Raw genomic sequence first — 15,988 nt, 5'->3', positions numbered from 1 at the left:
CACTTTCAAAATCTCACTATATTTAAGATAATAGCAATGGTTTTGTAAGTATTTTATCAAACATCTTCTAAGCAACATAAAAATCAAGGAAAAAAAAAAGTATTGGTTTCGTATACATACCTTCCTTGCCACCGGCCACACTTTGTTGAGTCATTTCATCACACACTTGGTGAGCGACATCAATATAAAAGTAACTGAGTCACCAAACTAGTTTGATCCGAGTCAAGTCAAGGTGGGGCCAACTCGAACTTGGCTCGAACTCATTTTCATGCTTAAAAAATTAGAGCGACTTGACTTGAACTCAGCTTCGAACCAAGTCGAGCGAGCTACTCGGACTAGATCTGTTCACGTACACCTTTACACACCAGAAATTCATCTTCAAATTGAGCTGATATATTTCGTTTGTTATTTTGTGTTTCCCGCTCAATAGATGATTGGTTATGAACCATTTATTGTTGTGCCTACGATTTGGATGGCAATGGCTGAGGCGCAGGAAGCGGATTTGCTAGTGTACCACACAACAACCCACTTGGCTGGCGTGGGTACCTGTCCTGTGAAAACGAGCGCTGACGCTCCTCGTGCTCCAAAGTTGTACTAACGGTCCAAAGGAGATCAAAGTAACATCAGCAGCGCAAGATGTATTTATTACATATACACATCATCCATTTTCCGAGATTATTTTAGAGCATAAGCCCAAAATTATTCATATCCAAAGATCAAGTGGACCACATCACAAATAGAAGTAGGGACAATAATTCTCATGGTTAAACAATTCCTAAGGCCCACCGTAAAGTTTATTTTCCATGCAATCTTTTCATAAGGTCACAAGGATATGGATGAAGAGGAAAAAAAATATTATATTGATTCAAAACTTCTGTATCCCGTAGAAGGTTCCAATGGTAGACGCCCAATCCCCCACTGCTTATTACAGTGTGTTCCACTTAATCTGTGGATCTATCTTATTTTTTTTGGCTCAAGCCTTACGAAGAGATTACCAAATGGACGGACTGTTTGGATATAACACATACCTCGTGATGGGACCCACAGAACTCAGTGACGGAAACACACCAGCCAGGTTGGCTGTATGTAGTACACCGGCCAATCCGTTCGTGAGTGGCATTTCAGGTACATAAATTATTTCTTTTGCATCGGAACCAAAGCATCACATCAGCAAGAGTAATAAATATGGTTTTAAGATTCACCCAACTTGGACTTGGTTGTGTACCCAATCCGGTTCGGTATTATGTTATACAAGTTAAGCTGATTCAGCTCCGACACAAGGTGGATTTAACCTGAACTCAACCGTATCCCAACTTAACTCAGCGCTGAAGGACTGAGTCTGAGTTGCCAAAAGCCTATTCACCGTGGTACTAACGCTTCTCTCAATGCAAAGCCAAAGGACAGCGTAAATTGCCGGCTCTTTGAATTTAAGTGTAGGGAGCTGATCAATACCGCAGGAGGCAAGGCATTTAGGACACGAGTTCACAACACCTCTTAACGCCTGTGGTCATGTGCAGTTTGAAGAATATCAACAATAATTTAAAAATCTGAAAAATATGCTAAAAGATATTATCGTAAGATTTTCCAGATATTGGTAAATATCTCATGAAAATTAGGAAAAAATCTTAAAGAAATTGTTATATAAACATGTTGTTTTTGCTTCCTGCCACCGGTAGTGTGCACAGGAATGCCAGAATCGATAAAGTGGTTGGCCCTGAGCGCCAAAATAAGCATGGACATATGATCAAATTCTAGAAGATTAGTTGCTTACTCAGCTCCTTGCACAATTTGATAACAATCAAGTAACAATTGGAGAGTGGGATTCTTCGTTAGAAAATGGGTTGTTATGTGCCGTCCTAAAGAAAGGGCTCTTCGAAATATCAACACAATCAAATTAAAAAAAAAAAAATACAATCGATTACCAAGAGCAACTATAAGAATACGTCTTTTAAAATAACTACGTGATATTGGATAAAGAACAAATCCAACGTATGAATGTAGATTTAGATTACAACTAAAGATTATAGCTAAAAGTTATTGTTACTATATTATTGCTACTCCTGTGATAAGCTGAGATAAAATAAATTGATAGATTTGGTTTTATTGGATTTGTAGATGATTGCTGATTAATTGGTGTATTAGGCCTATTTATGTAAATTTCCTCTCATATTTATAGATTTTTCCTACAACTTGTTCTTGTGGATGCTTCTTCCATTATTGCAATGGTTACTATAGTTAAAAAGCTTATTATAGATCCTTCTCTCATTAGGATTCCTTTTTGTGATTGTTCCTCTTCTGTCGACTAAACTTTGTTTCTTTTGGTCGCCTTTTGTAACTTAAACTCCATTGACCATCCCCTGACGTGTAAAACTAAATTTACGCCAGTAATGTTCCACAAAAAGCGCTCCAAGTATCTTGAAGATCTTTTCATCCGCGTCATATTTCTTATGCAATATCACATGTCGCCTTGTTATTAGGTTAACCAATAATAGCCAAAAATAGGGTACAACTTTTCCTGCCACGTCGCTTCGTCTTTGGGAAAAAGGTAAAAGCGATGTTGTTTTGTTGCCCGATACAATAAATGCAATCGATCGTTGGTCTACGTGTTATTTCCCCATTGATTCTACCCAACCAAGGTTGTACTAAAAGATATCATTTACCTTACTCTTCTAGGTTGTCCATGTGACATGTCGCATATAATCGTATCGTACGATGAGTCATAATTGTAAGACACGTATCCTAGTCCGTACCGTTTTGTAGGCTTTCGCAATCCTCCCCGTCGAATTCCGACGACCAGCAACCTATAATCGATATTTGCGCACGACCCTAAGTCGCATCTCATACATATGAGTTGACTCAACTCGACTCGAAACTTGTACCCTAGCAATCGCATCCTCGCCACGATTCTAACGCCGCAACTTGTGCACCGATGCGATACCTAGGCCAGGAGTTATGGGCCCGCGTTTATTTTGAGGAAAACACCATGCATTGCGAATCCCGAAAGAATCTCTACAACCTATCATATCAATCAATCAATCACAAGTCAAGTACACATCCCATCACAACCTATACCTAGCCCTCCCTTTCTCACCAACAAGGCATGATACCCATTCCTCTCTCATCCATAAGTTGACGAAGCACCATACCCTCCATGTCATCTCTCCTTACAACACCCATTCCTCTCTCCCATCTCTCACCCATTCCATCTTATCCCCCACTATTTCCCAAGCAACCATGAGAGAAAAATCTTAAGGAGATAAAAGAAGCCAAGAGAGGACCCATCTTCCTACCACCAAATCTTTTCATTAACCATCAAAATTTCATCATTAACCCTTAAAGAGAAAGCTTAGGAGCCAAGGATTCCAAGGAGCTAAAGAAGAGAACAATCGGTGGGTGTTTTGTATGATTAGATTGTGTTTTTTATGATGGGCCAAGTGGGGCCTACCGATTGATGGTATGGATCTCACTTTAGACCCTAGGTGTGGCCGATGGCCCACCATGATCAATATGTTCATCCCATGATGAGGTCATTCTCCATGGACCCCATCATGATGTTTATTTTCCTATTACTTGAAGGTCATCTAGACCTTGCATTTGATTGGTGGAAAAAGGGATTTCCACCATTGATTTTTATGATTTGTTGGGCCCACATGTAATAGGACCCACTTGATTATGTTTTGTAATGAGGGAGGGCCCATAGTGATGGGGTCCCTCCATAGGACGTCTCTCTCTCTCTCTCTCTCTCTCTCTCTCTCTCTCTATTGCGACCACCTTGAGTATGTGTGATAGCCACATTGTCCACTCTCTCTCTGTTGCGGCCACCTTGATGTATGTGTGATGGCCACATTGTCCAGAAGCTAGATGTGTGGGGCCTACCATGATGGATGTGTTGTATCCCCACCGTCCAATCCCTGGACAATGAGAAGCAGATTGGCTGGAGTACCTCAAACCAGCTATATAGTTGCTATATTAACGTCAGCAAGTTACATGGACCCACCGTGATCTATGTATCTTATCCACACCGTCCACACACCAGGACAGTGGGACCCACCTCTATGTATATATCAACACTGCCCATCTGCTGGACCACAGCTATCCAGCTGGTGTGTTGACATCAGCAAAGTTCTGTGGGCCTGATCAAGAGGTACGTGTTATATCCCTACCGTCCACCTGTTTTGGACGTCAGCAAGCTATGGGTCCGATCATGAGATATGTGTTATATCTCAGCCGTCCATCTCCTGGACAATGGGCCAGCAGCCCACCAGCTGTTGTATTGACGTCAACAGTTATGTGGGCCTGATCTTAAGGTATGTGTTATACCCAAACCATCCAGCCATGTGGCCCACCACGTGGGACCACCATGATTTTCCACACTGTCTGTTTGCTGGACGGGTGGAGCCCACCTCGAAGTATTATTGTATCCCAATCGTCCATCCACTCTGCGAGCTCGTCTTTAGGCTGGAGACAAGAAATGAGACAGATCTGTCTATCAGGTGGACTACACTGTAAAAATCAGTGGAGGATTGAACGTCTACCATTGAAACCTGTTTGGGATCACAGAAGTTTAGGATCAATATGAAATTCGTTTTTCCTCCTAATTCAGGTCTTTATGACCTTATAAATAGATTGGATGGAAAATAAACGTTATGGTGGGCCCTGTGAATTGTTAACAGTGAAATCATTATCTCCACTGCTATATGTGGTATGGTTCAGATGATCTTCCGATATGATTCATTTTTTTTTTGGTAATGCTTTAAAATGGTCTTTATGAATAGATGAATGGTGTAGATATAATAAAATAAAAGTATGGTGTTTTACTCACATGTGTAGGTCCCACCTTGATTTGATGTATATTAGGCCCATGTAAGAGGCCCATGGGACATGGCCCTTTGTGATGTATTTGAGGCCCATGGGTTGTGGCCCATTGTGATGTATTTGAGGCCCATGGGTTGAGGCCCAATGTTGTGCATGTCAGGCCCTTGTATGAGGCCCAATGTGATGTATATGAGGCCCATGAGTGAGGCCCAATGTGATTTATATCAGGACCATGAGTAAGGCCTAATGTGATGTATATGAGCCCCATGAGTGAGGCCCAATGTGATGTATATAAGGACCATGAGTGAGGCCTAATGTAATGTATATGAGGCCCATGAGTGAGGCCCAATGTGATGTATGTGAGGCCTAATGTGATGTATATGAAGCCTTTATGTGAGGCCTAATGTGATGTATATGAGATCCATTGTGATGTGTGATTCCACCATGATGTATGTAATGATGTTTATAATGGGCCATGTCTTGGGAGCAATGATGGTTTGATGTCCACATTGTAAGAGCAATTATGGTTAAATGTCCACAATGTAACTCTCCCTAGGGCCCATTATTAAGCCCATTCTCATCTTCCCTTAGTAGGATAACCCAAACTGTTGGGGCCCCATGATCGTTAAGCTCATTCTTGATATGAGTATGTCGTCTAGGCCCATCCTTGATATGAGGAGAGTACATCATCATTATATAACATGCTTAGTATAGCTTCACGATCCATGCCCATGTGCATCATATGTATGCTTGATATGAGGAGTGATTGATCATCATAACACATGCCATTGGCCGGATTATTATGGGACTCCCTGATAGGAGGAGTTGCCCACATGAGCGCACGATACGCGCAGGATTGCTACATGACTGGATAGTATAATTCATCCATCTCGCATTTGTGTGATATGATTTTTGTACGCCCTAGTGACATCAAGATCATAGCCTCCACAAGCATATCATGGATGGCAGGATTAGACACCGAAAATACTGTGACTAGCATAGGGCCGTTATAGATGTCCCTGGGTGAAAATTTCTAAACCCGATGATACCAGAGGATGACTCCAACATCGAAACTGAGTGGATACATGAGCGCACGAGGGTCGTATACCAGTAGGTCGCGTCTCCTACTATGTCGTGGTCAGTTAGAAGGGGGTGTGGCCTTATCCGCCAGAGGGTAGGGGGTATAATTAGGCTGAGTTTGACCAGTTCATAAATGGGTCCACTATTGACATGTCGGGCCAATATTGGTAGGCGGATAGTGAGGTTTCTTCCACTTGTATGGTTGCATGTCCAGTGGGTGGTGATATGGTGTATAGTGTTCTAGACCCCGGTGATATATATATTCCAGAGATAAACTGTATTGATATGAGGATTCAGATAAGATTTAATGTGCTTGAGTTGCAGCTCGCATATGACATTGGCCGTATATGCCTTGCATTGCAGAGCCTTGGTATGGCCAATAGCATTCATGCCTTGCATCGCATAGCCTTGATATAGCCGATAGCATTCATGTCTTGTATCGCATAGCCTTGGTATGGCTGTTAGCATTCATGGACTTGCCAATATGTTTCCTCATTATCCTGAGCATGCTTATTTATGCACACACTTACACCACCCTCTAAGCTTTCTATAAAATTATGCACGACCGTTGCTTGCAGGTGATGCTAGGCCGTAGCTGAGCAGGAGTAGGAGCGTGCCGCAGAGCTTCTGGAGTTTTCTCATTATCATTATTGTATTTCCCTTTATATGCATTGTACTCAAGTTTTGATCATAGTGGATTTTTGTGATGGTGTTCACGTTATTGTTCATGGGTCATGCTTATTACGAATTAAATTCATGTTGAAAATCCTCCTTACAGGATCCCAGGATCGGAACCTGGTATATGGGTGCCAGGAGCAGAGAATGGGGTATTATGGAGGTTGTTGGCGCCGGATTCGACGATCGGGAATTTTGTGAGCCCGGTTTCTGAGTTTGGGGCATGACAATAATTATCATTTCATTAATGCGCACGTATCGTAAATGATACATAAATAAACTCTAAGTCGGTGCTTCCTTTCCTTCACCCTTTGCTTCCTCTCTATTGTGTCAAACCCCTTCTTCCAATTTTCTCTTCTCAATTATCATGGTTACATCTTCCTCTTCTTCAACTCTAGCTTTCCATCTAGAATTATTCATCAAAGATCTAGATTCTCTGTCATCAAGAGTAGTTAATGACCTCTTATTTAACACTCCGATCAAATTAGGAAAGGCATTATTGACACTTGGTCCAACCCTCCATCCTACTGTCACTCACGAACAACTTCATTAGATCAAACCTAGGTTTTCGAAGTGTCCCGATGAAGTTATGCTTGTCCAATTTAACAATCTCCTGGACCCTTCCAATGCATTTAAATCTCTACGAGCATGGCCCAAACGGATGAATGGATGGGTCAAATGGTTCACTCGCGTTGAAGCACAACATGGTGATGCATGGAGGTAAGCAAGAACCTATGAATGCATCAAGTTCTCCTTGCACAAATATAGCCAATACCTTCCTCCTTGCAGCGATATCAAATTTCTGAAATCAATCGACCAATACATTCCATTTTTGTGAATTCACCCATCCTTTGCCCTTTGGGGAGCCTGTCTATTCTAGCTTCGCTCTGAATAATCAACATCCCTTCGCCCTTCCGAACAAGACCAACAAGATGTATTCCACCTTCATGGCCCTACAACACAAATCCCAAGAGGAAGTGGATGAGTAAGAACACGTGGCTTTCTTTTTTGTGGATTTGTTGATTCCTTCTATAAGTGAGTGACCTGCAAATCACTAAGGAATATATTCATCTGGCTAAGGCATTTGCTCAAGGATGTCAGCTTGCTCTTGCCCCTTTAGTGCTCGGCCACCTTTACCGCAACATGTTTGAAGCAACTTGTAACGCCCTAAATTTTGAGGGTCGAGCAAAGCTCTACTCCCAAGATCCAGCACATCACTTATGCAACATGGATAATGATGTTCAGATTTTGTCCATATTAATGAGTTAAACATCAGTGAGATTATACTAAAACAGCATATCATACTCCAGATATAATTTAATTAAGCAAGCGAAAGACTGAAACATATATATTTAAACGGTAAGTGTTTCACAACCTCCAGAGTATGATTATGTAACCGGACAGAATATATACATGTATTGTTTCAAAATGAACAAAATATCAAAATGTAAATTGTCCATCTAATCCATGTCCCTGTAATCTCATCGAATCAGTACGAGGTCTACATAGACCCACCTGAGAGCTGAACGTAGGAGAATTCTTCCTCCTCATCTATGACGTCCAACTCTGATGCATAGGCTTCGTCATCACCTGCATATAAACTAGAGTCTGGTTGGTGTTTTAAAACACAGTCCCAGAGTGGGAGTGAGTGATCAACTCAGTAGTACTATAAGGCAAAGGTTAACATGTTATCAATTCAATCAAGCAGTAATGATAAATCAGCATAACAATCACTTCCTAATTACTCTTATTAATGTAGGAATGGAGTGCAAGTAATGAAGCATGCCCTCACATCAAAGCTCCCTCAACAAGCGATGCCAACACCATATCGCATATGACCACACTGCCTCCTGTGCGACTTCCATGCCTTTAAAGCACATCCTAACTAATGCAGTGTTATGCATGGTCATGTTAGCCTAGTAATTAATTTAGTTCATTCATATAACAAATTTGAGAAGCTAGGGTACCTCCCTTTATATTATTAACCCGAACCAAAAGATCCATTTAGGTTCATCACTCCTAGTCAAGCACATACGATAGGCAAGTTGTGGGGGCATTACTCCTAATAAAAAGCAGTCGATAGGCAAGTTCATAAATTTATGCTCGCGGACACTACGGGGTGGCTAATCACCGCGGCGTAGGCCGACAGCTCGAACACAGTGTCCCATACCACCATGCTCGACTCACAAGTCTGAGTTTGCTCACTGGTCACTACGGGGTGGCTGATCACCTCGGCGTAGGCCGACAACTTGAACACGGTGTCCCATACCACCATGCTTGGCTCATCAGTCTTGGTGGATCGTAGTACCATAGTTAAGGCGAGCCTTTACATCGGAGGGGGTACCTTAGATTCAGGCAGTGGTGTCCGTACATGGTAAACACACATTAGGCCGATCGGTTTATTAGACAAGTTCGATTGGTACGAGCACACGCCGACTTAATCGACATGGAGTGCATAAGCACCCCTCGTGGCCTAACCACTGTCGATAATCGTCATACAACCCAGATTCGTCGAATATATCTGTGGTGGCAAGATTAATTCAACCACCTGAATGGGGATAGTTACTGATTACCTGAACTACAGCGTAGCCCTAATCCTACTCAGATGTAACAAGTAAACACATGTGATAATAACTCCAGTATTTGGCAATCAATCCAAACAAATCTCTCATTTGAGCATTTCATCATACACATTGAACATGTCCCCAACACTTGCATTTTATCCATAAATTGCGTAGTGGCAAATATGATTACCTGGAAGAAACTATACATATGATTAAGGTAATTGAGAATCTTATCTTAACACACTTAATAAATACACTTCATCAACATTTTCTCATTCAGACATTTTATCAAACACCTAAGTTACACTTCACCAAATACATAGACTAGATTAGTTACGACATATATTATGGCGATTCCTTATGCAAGGAGATCATCATGCATTCGACAAACATGAATCCTAGCTTAACAGTCATGGCAAGCGCAAATCACAATTACATGTTCATTCAAACATTTCAACAAACACATGGGATGCATCTTGTATTCAACATAATTCACACATGTATGATATATCGAAAATGTCGTATCTAAGACAATATGGCAACCATCAAGTCAGACATAAATCATTAAGTGACATTGAAAGCATTGAAAACCATAACCTAAACATTTATAGTCCGCACCTTTCGTCGGAATATTCAATTCGGACGCGGTTCGAATTCTACGTTCCCGAAAACGGAACGTCGGGCACCTAAACAACGAAATAGGTTAGCTAGTTTGTCGATTACGCTATCTAGATTTCTAAATCGAGATTAGGGTTAGGTTTTCTTACCCAAATCGTAACTGAAATGGATTGTGTAACGAAAAAGGAGAGGTGATTCAGTACGTGGAGTAGCGGAAAAGAATCACAACAACGATCTCCCAAACTCTCTCTTCTCTCCTCACTCTTTTCTCCTCTTTTCTCTCCTCTCTCCTAGGGTTAGAGAAATTCGTATGAAATAGAAATGGGGCGGTTTAAGGGCTTTATATAGGCCCAGAACTGATGCAAATGGCCCCAGGGCCCTGGTATACTTAATTTATATCCAAAGGACGATAATTTTCGATAAACAGGGCTCATAGGAAGGCCCACTACTCACCTATGTCATAGGGTAAGTTCCCTGACAATGGATCTAAGCCGGGATGTAGTTTCGGTGCGATCAGATAAGCGGATCGACCGTGAAGGACCTGTGTCAGATCAACGATCGTTCTTACTCGATCGGGGCCAGAAGTATACGGTTATGCGCAGGGAAATTTTCTTTTCCCATAGGTGAAGTTTGGTCAGAAACTAACGGTCCAAAATAATCAATTTCGTCTGTAAGTGAATGGCCCAATTCACTTAAGTTTCAATACATTTTCTAAAGATATTCGCGTTTCTCACACACTTTACTCAGGGCTTAAGTTATGCGTTTCTTGACACAATCTGGGCTCGATTCCCGCGATGGTTGTCAAGCCCAGTAGGACGGACATAATCCTATAGTTTCACGGTCATCGGACTCTCGACGTGCGGTCCAAGCCCGATACGGAGTTTCAATGTACTCCCGAGAGCGACATGCTCACAGGATTTCTCTTAGGTTTTTAAGTAGTGTTGAGTTAGCGGTATTAATGGTTTTGGGTCTTACCATTTGTGTAATTGGTGGTCTGAGCTAAATCCACCAATTAAGTAGTTTAGTATTTAATTTATTTTCATTTAAATTACTATAGAATACAGTCCTTAGGTCTTTCTGCCTGAGGTGGTACTCAGGCCTTTGTACGGATTTTTTCGAGACGTTACACAACTACAAAAGGGATTTTCCGAATCTTGTGGCCGTATTTGGCTTGTCCAGATGTGGTTATATGAATACTTTGGAGACAAGTTCATGAAATCTATTCCAACTTATGTGGATTTACCTCCTTCGGTCACCACAACATCCTTTGTCCTAAACTTAATTATTCATTTGCTGAATATATGAGTTTTTTCCCTTTCTTTCATCCATAAGAAGTCCAGTCATTCTTTCTACCCTTTTAAAGATAAAGAGTTTGGTCTGACTTGGTTTATTGAAAACTATGAGTTGACTAACACCAAGATGGAAAGCCTCAAGAATGCGGCTTAGAAAAACTATTTGATCTACAGAGACTTTTCATATGGCGACACAATAGATATGTGTATTAGTGTCAAGGCTAGCATTGAACAATACTGCCTTAATCTTCTTAATCGTTAATTTGGTTTGGCTCAAGGCATCCCTTTTCAATTCATCCACCGAACTTGCAACCAACCTTCAACTCATCGAGCAGTTGAATACTCTGTCATCACCTTTCACACTCTCCACAAAGTAATTCCATTAGTTCTTCTTTTACACTCCCCCTCTTTACCAATTATCTGCAACAACTAGAATCATTCCACTCATAGTGGAAAAATTACTACAGGACTTTGATTAGCGGGTCCCATAAATTAATCATTGTTCAGCTTTCTTTTTCATCTAAGGTGGAGAAACCTATAGCAGAGAAGAAGAAGATGAATAATGAAGGCACCAAGAAATCAACTACTCCTTAGTCAATCATGTCCCCTTCCCAAAGGAAGACACATCAAGCAAGATGACCTCGGTCACACTGATCGTTCCGTCCCCGACACTAATAAAGACGGTGAAGTCTTCTTTCACATTAATAAAAAAAGTTAAGCCAGTGCAACCTGCATTGAAGTGTCAAAAGACCATAATGGTAGGTCTAAGTAAAGTGGTTCCAGCTACTACCTCAACCCTAGTGCCCATAGCTCCTTCAACCATCTTAAAGATTTTTGAGCTCGGGCCTCTCTCAACTCCTTGCCCTATACTCCCTGAAGCTTCTGGTTAATCTGCTCCAGTTATTTTTCTTTGGCTAAAGCTATCGCAAACTTTGAAACATATTATAAAATAAAATTTTGGTCGGGTATACCTCCTGTAAAATATTCTTAGGAGATGAAAGAGGCATAAAGATGCTCACTTTAATAGGACATTTAATAAATGGCAGAATGAAAAGGAAAGATTAAATGATCATAATCTTCCTTTTGACCAATTTCTTAAGCCATATTGTCCTAATCCTCCTCATTTCACTCGTTCCAATCGAGCTTTGGCTTTAGTCATCGATCCCACCAAGATTTCACCAGCGGTCGACCAATTTACTACTGTTGTTATTTGGTCAGATTTAGGTGGATGTTATTTCAACATTTTGTTCTTTTTATTTTTGTAAATATCTTGCAATCTGTCTTACTTTCTTACTTCTTTTCACAGTAACAAGAGAACTCTCGGCCTTTGAAAAGTTGGCTTCAATACCAGCTTCTCAACCTGGGATATTTATTTTAGATACTTTAGTCGATGCTGCTCAGTCTCCTATAGAAAGACTTAAAGTTTTTAACTTGGAATAGACCATGAATGACATTCCTTTATCAGAGAATTAGATAGAAGGTCAAGCTCAAGATGAGGTAATAATATACCAGCATGTGGAATCCTTCAGTCTCCTTTTATATTCTATGACTACATCGCTCGCACCCGATCAGGATTAGGGAGTCGTGGAATCAATCATGCCAACAAAGTTATCTTCCATTCAGCCTGCCCCATCGACAGAACCAACCGATCAAGTAGCCCTTACCCCATTCGATGAACATAGGATTGTTCCTTTGGGTGAAGTAGAAGTATGGGAAGAACAAACATCTCATCCAACTGAAGCTTCTCCCATTCGAGGTACATAAGTTCCTACAGTCGACATCTTTACCCCTTTAGCCCTGTCGGCCGATAATTCTCATGCCATATCTTCTTCCTCCGATGAGCTGCTTCCCATGGCAGACATCTTATCCTCCTTCAATCAATCCTTCCCTCGTGACATCCTTGTAACAGAATCTCTTGCACCTTCATCCGAAATTCAATAATTGCAGGAGGAATTATAAGTTCTTATTCACTCCAGTGGTGTAAACATCATGGTATCAGATTGATCAAGAGACATAAATTTCTTATTCGTTGGTATCAAACTCTCACTCGATTAGATGAGTCCTTATCAACCAAACTACCTACACTCTATGAATTTCTGAGCTTGATTCACGAGCATCAGGATACAATTGTTGTGGTCGATAGTCTCCAAATTAAGCATACAGTCATCTCCCTTAGAATGACTAAAATTACAACTGCTAGAGGACAACTTGTTGTTGTATATGGCAACCTGAAGGAGGCAGATGCAACCTTGATTGATCTAAAAGCTCAAATCTCAACCATTGAGGATATACTAAGATTGTTGAAGGAAGAAGAAAAATCCTTGACCGAGTGGACAGGGTCAAAAGGTTGAAATCAATCAACTAGGTGCTAATATGCAAGAGAACACTCTACTGATTGGTAAGATAGCACACTCAGAATATAAAACCAAAGATGCTCTCCATCGGCAGGAAGCCAAGCGGTCAAAGCTTTAAGAAGTAATTGCCTCTTTTTTCTCTTTTGAATTTTGATCGTGTTGTACTTGTCTGTTGTCGGTCTGTAATTTCTTTATCTTCAATATAATCGACCAAAAGGTTTTCTTTCCATTTGTCTTGTATTATCTCAAGTACTTAGCTTTTTATGTGTGCATAAATGTAGTAATGACATAATACATGCACAAAAATTCATGCGCTCATTCGTTCCCTCTTCGTAGGGAACATTTCATGCAATTAATGATGTACTTCAACCATCATGACACATCATCTTCAGGTGTGACTATCCACTCTGAACTCATATACGAAGAATTCTTTGGCGCTTTTTTCCCTATGGACTCAAATCTTCTTATTTTCTTTCTTTAAAAAATCTCTTTCCAATGGCTGCTACATGCATGCCTGTTATTGATCGGGCTTAGAGGTTTTTGAGGGAAATCCTTTCCCTTCAATATAACATATACCCATTCATGCACAACCTTTGGTTCACTGTCAGGAATGATGTTCCCTTAACTGAACTGCTCAATGTTTTAGTGAAACTTTAGAGCACTGGTGATGCATACTTCGTTGCTAAAAAGAACCTAGAAATGCTCGATGCTCATTCTTTATGAACTCACTTGTCATATCATTCCATCTACCAATAGATTGAGGACGTAGTTGTAAGTGCTATAGTTTGTAGCCCCTTTTCTTGTTGTCAAATTTGTGGTGTCAAAGACACTATTATGAAGCTTGCATATGTGAAGAACAAAGCTCTACTCAAGATCAGCTTTGATTGACAAGCACTGTTCACAAGTCAAGATCTTAAGAAGCTTTCAAGTTCAAGTCAAGATCTTAAGAAGCTTTCACGTTTGAGCTACATCAAGACTTCAAGCTTCATTACTTTCAAAGGTCACTCGTCTCTAAGTTTCAATGTCCTTACTTCATTATCGAGGTATGACTGACCTTAGCTTGACCTTTAGAGTAGGCCATTCTGGATACATATTTCATATGTTTTATATAAGTGAGTTTAGGCTGTTCTAAGACTAGTCCTGGACCTTGTTTGACTAGTCCTAGTACTGCTTCGACCTGTCTAAGAATTTTCTATATCAGTCGTAAGTTTGTTGCAAAATTCAGAAATTTTCTGTTAGGCTTCGACTAGTCTTAGGGTCTGTTCGACTAGTCGTATGAACAATGTCGACTGTTGCTTTGACTAGTCGTAGACCTACAACTCAAAGTACAATATTGAAATTCGGCTAGCTTCGACTAGTCATGAGAAACCTACAACCAGTCGTAGACTACCTACGACCAGTCATGAAACCGCAAGATCTTATCGCGCCTGAATTTTCAAATATCTGTTGGTTCTACGACCAATCGTAGAGTTCTTTAGACCAGTCGAAGACGTGATTTGCTCACCTATAAATAGAGCATGAATCTCAGAATAAAATAAGAAATTCAAGCTACTTTAATTCGGCCTTCTGAGAGATAAGTCTGTGCTTCATTTTAAGCTGAGTGTGCATATTTAATATTCTCTTTCTTTAGCTTTTCTTATTTGATTTTTTTCCTATATTCCAATCTTATTTGAAAAGAAGAATTGTTGTATTCCGTCTTCTTGGAATCAAAATCAAATAGAGTTACGCCCCATTTGGTTTAATTTAAAATCTATTAGAACCTAGAACCATTATAAAGTGAGTATTGGACATTGAACTTTGACATTCAAATTTCTACTCCGACTTGGTTCTTCTGGGTTGCTATAACGAAGGAGAAAGTTAGGTATTTTACATTTATGTAATTTACTTTCATTTGGTTTTCTTTTGGGATTTGCCAGAAAAATCTCATTGTATTGGTTATCTAAGGAGAGCCAGGAAAACTCAGAATAGGGGTTTTTTTTTAATTGTGTAAGCCCACAAAGAAAGACAAAATTGTAAAGGTTTTGGGTGAACCTGGAAAACCTATCTTTGATAGTGAACGCTGATATCTCCTGTGTGAGGATATTAGGAGTGGAGTAGCTGTGTAGCTGTTTATTAACAGTTGGTGTACACATAGGCAAACCACTATAATCCCTTGTGTTTTGTGGTTGTATGATTTATATTTCATACTTTAGTTATTCATTTGTGGGATGTATATGTGAATGTGAATGATTGTAATCATTTTATTTCAAAGCTCAGTGGGGAATGTTGTAATAGTTTAGATTTATATTTCTGCAACTTATTCCTTGTTATCTCGTTATTAGTTTGAGCTTCAGTTTCTCTAATTGTTCTAGTAAGGTTGCCCTGCCATTTTTATGGTGCATGGTTGTCCTTAGAACAATCAATATTTTGAGATTGCATTCAGCATTGTGTATTGATTTATTTGGCTATCTCACTTTCTTTATTTCCACTATATTTATTTTAAATTTGGCATATTCCTATTCAAGCTTGGCCATTTCAAGTGGTATCAGAGCTTAATAGCTCGCTCTTATTGCTTTTTATTTGGATTTAATTCCTGAACTAACAATCTAAG

General features: G+C 40.2%; 1 protein-coding gene across 4 annotated transcripts in view; it reads right to left on the bottom strand.

Moving 5' to 3' along the window:
- Positions 1-1,167: 1,167 nt before the first annotated feature.
- The window catches only part of LOC131255437 (ankyrin repeat domain-containing protein EMB506, chloroplastic), an 86,644-nt gene continuing 71,823 nt past the window's right edge, over positions 1,168-15,988 (bottom strand). For 3 of the 4 annotated variants that reach the window (XR_009176026.1, XM_058256154.1, XM_058256148.1), the window contains one exon: positions 1,168-1,501. The gene's annotated coding sequence lies outside the window, so the exon portion shown is untranslated. Of the gene's footprint in view, positions 1,548-15,988 lie in introns of all 4 variants that reach the window. The other variant, XM_058256153.1, reaches the window with a different exon arrangement.

This window comes from Magnolia sinica, chromosome 9 (genome assembly GCF_029962835.1).
Source record: "Magnolia sinica isolate HGM2019 chromosome 9, MsV1, whole genome shotgun sequence".
Classification (NCBI taxonomy): Eukaryota; Viridiplantae; Streptophyta; class Magnoliopsida; order Magnoliales; family Magnoliaceae; genus Magnolia; species Magnolia sinica.
Note: the sequence above shows the minus strand (reverse complement) of the source record. Positions and strands in the feature narration are given on the sequence as shown.